We start from the raw sequence: 6552 nt of genomic DNA on the forward strand, positions 1-6552 counted from the left end.
TTTTTTTTTTTTAAATATAGGGCTATACACTTGACTGCCATGCCACCCGAAATTCACTGACACATATATAAATCTTTTGAATTGTATCCACTTAAATCAATCAATCATCACTGATCCTTTTATTTCGCTGGGCCCATTTTTTTGCGCATCATCCTAAATGCATCCATAGGTAATGAACAAGATGGAAAGCTCATAAAATGTCCAATGGTTACTATCAAGTTAAATGTTATACTGGAAAAAAAGGACTTTGTTGGTGCTTTCAATCTAGTTTTCCTACCCCTGCAAGTGTTTTTGTGAATACATTATGTTCGGTACACCCTGCTTCTCCTGTCTCCCTGCTTTTTTTGTCCTCTACCACACACATGAAAATAGCCTGAAAAAAGTAATTGCACTGAAGTACTACTGTATTCTCATAAAAGGCTTAACTAATACAATATAAAGATGTTGGTTCTGGCAGGGCCACCACAAACATGGGTCATGGTGGCCCGACATGCAGGACCCTGCATACTTTATGAACGTGTTCAATCCTTTCCAGGACTCATAAGTTAGTTACAAAATAGTTACATAGTTACACAAACCTTTTGTAACTTGTTTTTAATAAGAGCACTCTACAGTTTTGTACTTTGATCAAATATGCAGTAACAACATAATTAAATAGATGTAAAGAATTATACAGTTTGTGCAGCATGAATTCATACATCCTTGTGCAGCTCCTTCTCATGTGTGCACCTTTGCCAATGGGGAGCAATATAATACAAACATACAAATGTAGACAAAGAAGACTCATACCTGCTCATTAAGTCAGTCATACTAGTCGTTTTTGGCAGACAATAAAGAATATATGCTCGTGTGTTTTGTTGCATTGTTCTGTCTACCTGTGTTGCTGCACCGTTTGCATTTAAACTTCGATGATGCTAGTGGACTTTCTGCCAGGCAAAATTGTGTGGCTTGGTAAATACGCTACATGTAATTCTCTTAGATTCAGTTGACAGTAAACTTCAACTGGGAGTGACAATAAACAGAAGCAAGTACAGAGTTTGTGGGGTCTGTATTTTGAGTTTTGTTTATTTATTTTGTAAGTGTTATGAGGTTTGTATTTTCATCATTTGCTGGCATTTAGCAGTGTTGTTTTGAAACCAAACCAACTGTTTCAACTGTTTGGTTACCAACTGTTTTCAATTAAAAAAACTGTTTAACACACACAACACACTTTCTGTAAAAACTGGAAAACTGTTTCCAAGCAACCCCCCTCCCCCACCCCCGAAAGCGTACCAAATCTCACTTATCCGCTACAAAAGTGAATTAAATAGAAGTTGAAAATGAAATAAAAATGTCAAAATGAAATAAAAATGACTTATAATGACAAATCCAAAACTATTATAACCCTGACATGAGACTCGGCAAATACTCAATTAGATTGAAATGTTGTGAGAGAATTGGTAGCAGTTGCTGTAGATTTTCTGCTCTTGTATTCATATCATTGTTTAGAAACCCCAAAGCCCCTGCTTGTCCAAAGAGAATAAATCATTTATCTATCTTGCCTACAAAAGTTCAGAACATCCTTTTGAATTTTTAAAAATGACATGAAACTTTCATGTGTTTCTCCGTGTCAGCAGAAATCAGGGAATTCTAAAAATGCATGTGGGAGAGAGAGAGAGAGAGAGAGAGAGAGAGAGAGAGAGAGAGAGAGAGAGAGAGAGAGAGAGATACACATGACTTATTTACATGGTCATATCAGTGTTGACACAGGGCCTTCCTCTGCAGGCTCTCTGAGTTTAATGGCACTGAGTGAACGGGGGCCTAAACAGATCTGGATGTGAGTTCATGGATAATATTTCTTGTTGTCAAAACTCCACTGACTGTAGCATTACTGCGTGTGAATGTGATGGAGTGTCTGTCAGAGTGGATCAAGACTAAAGAGGAGGCAGGAAGCACATAGGTGTCCCAAAGGCCAACCTGAACTCTTCTGAGACACCTCTGATATGGTGTGAGTGGCTCTGGTATACAGCGGAAGCTATAAATTGAAGTGTAGAAGTAATATGTGGATATATATGTGTTTACTGTGGAGTAGTGAGAAATCGACTTTGTCTAGCATCTTTTTTATGGCTACACATCAATACATGTTTCAGCCTTGAAAATATATCCACTTAAAGCCTCCAGTGGCTGGAAGTGGCTGGAATATGTCCCATCGAGTCATTGCAACAACAAGTCGCTCTGAAGCAGCCAGCTGCCTGGCGCAATCATGTTATCACACCACACTGCTCAACAGCAAATTTTAATCAGAGATGGAATGATGTGTCCCTAAACGTATTTTTGACTGAATTCAAAATGTCTTTTTTTTTTTAATGGCACATCAAGTTTTTGCGTTATTTTCATTTATTGTTTGACCTATAAAAGCTTAAAAACTGTTTTTATAAATGCCATAAAAGCAGAACGGATTTGACCATGCGTTGGAATTTATAGCTATTAAGTTTCAGAAAAAAGATCCACCTATTGCTGACACTAACCCTTAAAAGGGGAAGTCAAGTAAAAACTATTCTTCACAATAATATATTATTTGCACCTCCACGAGTCTAAACATGGCATTCTGATGAATATTGCATTTGTGGAATTTGAACTCCCAGAAAAATCTACTTCTTTTTATCCAGAACAGTGGGCGGCCATTTTGCCAGTTGCTGTGTACTGAAAATTACAGCACATTTGCTCAGTGAACATCACATGACCAAACCCAGAAAACAGGTGATTTGTCACGCTCATCACCCTCTGAGATGGATTCCCCTTTAATTCATAAACAAGACTAAGTATCTTATTATATTAGTCACTGATTGTGTAGTAGTGGTACACTCACCTGACTGGTGTGCGGGCAGCATGGTATTGGTTTCCACTCGGTGACGGTGTGGATGTGGGTGTGAATGTTTTTTTTATCTCTATACGTGCTCTTTGACTCACTGGCAACCACTTCAGCATGTAGTCTGCCTTACGCCCAAAGTCAGCTGGGATCAGTTCCAGCACCCCGACCCCACGACCCTGTTGGGTGTTGAAATTAGATGAATGGATATACTGTTACATCCATCCATCCATTTTCTAATCCACTTCTCCTCACAAGGCTCGCGGGTGTGCTGGAGCCTATGCTAGCTGTCTTTGGGCAGTAGGCGCGGTGCACCCTGAACGGGTTCCCAGCCAATCGCAGGGCACACATAGACAACAACCATTCGTGCTCACACTCACACCTAGGGACAATTTAGGGTGTTTCATGAACCTGCCATGCATGTTTTTGGAATGTGGGAGGAGACCTGGAGAAAACCCATGTAGGACGGGGAGAACATGCATACTCCACACATGAAGGCCGGAATTGAACCCTCTCTGAGGGTTCTCCGCACTGTGAGACGGACATGCTAAACAGTTGCTGCTCTGTTATTATTTTATTTTTACAAAAAGCTGAAGTACTTGTTAAAAAAAAGGAGAAAATGTAGTAAAAATGTGTTGATCAGTGTTATCTTCAAAGATGTATAATGTATTTGGAGACACATGTCTGAATTAACTTTACTGGCCCTTGAACTCCTTTCTCACTTGTATAACAGTTGGACCCTCAAACAGATAATTCTATTTCTATTCTATTTTTTTTAAATTATTATAATTTTGGATGGAAAACAGTTGTTGTGTCTCCCGAAACACATTATAGTTGACCGCCGCTCCTCATGAAGGGGAGGGTAGAGTTCTCTCAGGGGTCGCTCGAAGCTGGGTGTGCTGTCTCTCACAATATCATGTTTTGTCACAAGTCACAGCATCCCGAGGAGTGCCTTCTTCTCCTGCTTTCATGTTTTATGTAAAATAGCGCCATACTCAGAGTGCTGCTAAGTCACCGAATGTGATCTGTCACAGCATTGCCTCTTCTCCATTTTCCCTAAGTTCCTATCCACCCCCCTTGTGTTTGATCATCTGTCTGCTGGATGTGAAGATGCGCGTCAAAGGGGATGGTTGTGTGTTTTTCGGGAGTTTAATTTGAATGCGACATCAGTCACAACGTGTAATTCTCACATGGTAGTTTGGCGCCGATTGATGACGAAGAAGGCATGTGCATCAAAGCCCTGCGATGAACTTTGTAAAGAGATTAAGGAGTTTCTGTTTGAGGGAAAACACAGCCCTCTTGCTAAACTGGCTCGACGGGAAAAACTGCAGTTTTCTTGTGTCTAAACAGGCAGACTCCTTTTGTGCGGCCGAGGTGTCCACTCCCAGTGTCAGTTGAGGATTCCACAGTGACGCATTAGTGGCTCCCAGTGTGCTGACCTACTCAGTTCTACAGTAACTGCCTGAAAGCCCAGCAAATGTAATTCAGGACTAAAATGTATGCGGAGCAGCAGGCAGATTCTCCATCAAATGCTTTTTTTAAACATCCACCCATAAAGCAACATTTGCTATTCTTCCACCCACAGTTTGCTCTGCCTGGTCGTCCTCTGCCAGTAGATTGAATCCTATAAATATTTTACATTTGATAAATAAATGAAACAACCTCTTTTCCTACTTATGGGTAGTGTTGCTCCCCCTACCTACGTTTGCAGAAATTTCTCCTGGCAACCTCAGATGAGGTTTGGTCCAAGAATGTTTCAAGACATAGCACTCTTAAAATCGCCGGGATAAAACTACCGGTAACCAAAATTGGACACTCGGTGCAAAACGGACCGAACCAATGTTGTATACTCAGTGAATTGGGTCCAAGATTTGATTCAGCTCTTTGGGTCAAGATTTTGACAACTATGATACTACTGATGAGTTAAAGCTACCAAGAAATCGGTCACCAGGTTATTCAAATAGCTGTAGTCATAATACTAAGAATAATAATACCAACGTTTTCGAAGATGAAGATGAACTTTCCCTGGTCAGGGGTTGCTACAGCATGTCACTCGTGTGACAGGTTTGGCACCAGATGCCTTTCTGGCACAACCTACCGTACTCGAAAAACAGTTGAATCAAAAATAATCCAGTTTGGGTCAAAAAGGGACCAACTTTCTACTTCGATCAACATCGGACAAGTTTCTGCGTTGTTTGTTCAAAAAAAAAAATTAAAAAGGTTTTGTGCAAAATGACCCATCTTTTTTCATGTGCAAAACAAACCAGGAAGTTAGGTTAGATTGTACAGAATTAGTCCCTTTTTGACCCAAATTGGTTTTTTTATTTTTTATTTAAACATTACCCATTTCTATTCTACTTTATATTAAAAATAACGCAGTCTGCTCAAAATCCACAGCTACACAATTAATGGGTGAGGAAAACAACCCACCATTTGTTGTGTGTTCACTCTAAAAACAGTTCGGTCAAAAATAACCCAGTTAGGGTAAAAAAAAAAAAAGGGTCGGAGCGACTACTTGGGTCTGTCACTTTCTGACCCAGATTGGGTTATTTTTTCACCGAACTGTATTTAGAATGCATTCCGTGTTTTTTAACCACCTCTCTTTTATCGGCAGCCTCTAAAAGAAGCGACTGTACATTACAAATGAGAAAAGGATTGGAGCCCCTTCCCATCGTGGGATTAACGACCTCCATTAATGACCCCTTCCGGCCTGTTGTGTCCCACTCCCATGCTCGCATGGGACATAAGCTATTTCCTGCCCTTTTATGCAGCTGCAGCACTCTGGGTGATGTGACGCTGTACCTCGCTGGCGTGTGGTTGCGCTTAGTAACTCATGCTAACAAAAAAACAACCGCAGGAGCAAGAGGTGGGGCTTCATCCCCCTCTACGGCCAAGCTACACCTGAGCCAGCGAAAGCCTCCCTGCTGCGTGGAATCCAGTGGCGGTGTGTGCAAGAAACAACAACAGGACTCAAGCGTTTTGGTATGCAAATGCTCCAGCAGCTGTTTGAGTTGGAAGATGTGCATTAGGGAAACTAAAAATAGGACGTACACACACCTCTGAGACAGCTGCCTCTTCTCTGAATTTTGCATCTCTTCTCTCGCTCCCTCGTTCACCATCTCCACAACCTCTCTGAGTGCTTATTGTTGACCCCCCCCCCCTTTCCTTTTCTTCCTCTCCAACATTTCCCGCTGGTCATAAGTCAGGCTGTGTGTGTCTAGCCAGGCTTCTCCTGACATAAAAGACTTGAAATACGATACCACTTCCCTTCACTGTGGTCCATTATTGAACCTGATGAGAGATCAGAGCACTCAAACAAAAAAATGGGATGTCTTGCTCCTACAGCCCCGAGATCAAATTATCCGAGAGGCCTACGAAGGTTCATATTGAACCCACAGAAAGATGATCTGTTTTAAGAGCTAACAGAATTCATATGAAAACAAATCTGAATTAAAGAATGAAATCTTTGGCTGGCCTTTTGATTTGTGTCTGTGTTTTATTGAATCATCTCTGAACCAATAAACCTGCTTAAAATTTCAAAACTGTCTTTTTTAAAACTTCACTATTTTCTTTACCTTTGACAATTTGAACTGTATTTATATTATTTACGTCTGAAGGTCTTCAATAATAATGGAGCATCCACACACATCATAAAAGGTGATCACAGAGGAGTCAAGAGACCTCCCTGAGTGACCAAGAAAAGA

The 6552-nt window shown here is 40.8% G+C and overlaps 1 long non-coding RNA gene across 1 annotated transcript in view; it reads left to right on the plus strand.

The window, feature by feature from the left end:
• Positions 1-6330, plus strand: part of LOC147209578 (uncharacterized) — a 7210-nt gene extending 880 nt beyond the window's left edge. Inside the window, exon 2 of the long non-coding RNA XR_015100258.1 lies at positions 5620-6330. This is a non-coding gene — a long non-coding RNA (uncharacterized LOC147209578). The remainder of the gene's footprint in view (positions 1-5619) is intronic.
• The last annotated feature ends 222 nt before the right edge of the window (positions 6331-6552 follow it).

This window comes from Hippocampus guttulatus, chromosome 2 (assembly GCF_054856545.1).
Source record: "Hippocampus guttulatus isolate MCC_2025c chromosome 2, RoL_Hgut_1.0, whole genome shotgun sequence".
Taxonomy (NCBI): domain Eukaryota; kingdom Metazoa; phylum Chordata; class Actinopteri; order Syngnathiformes; family Syngnathidae; genus Hippocampus; species Hippocampus guttulatus.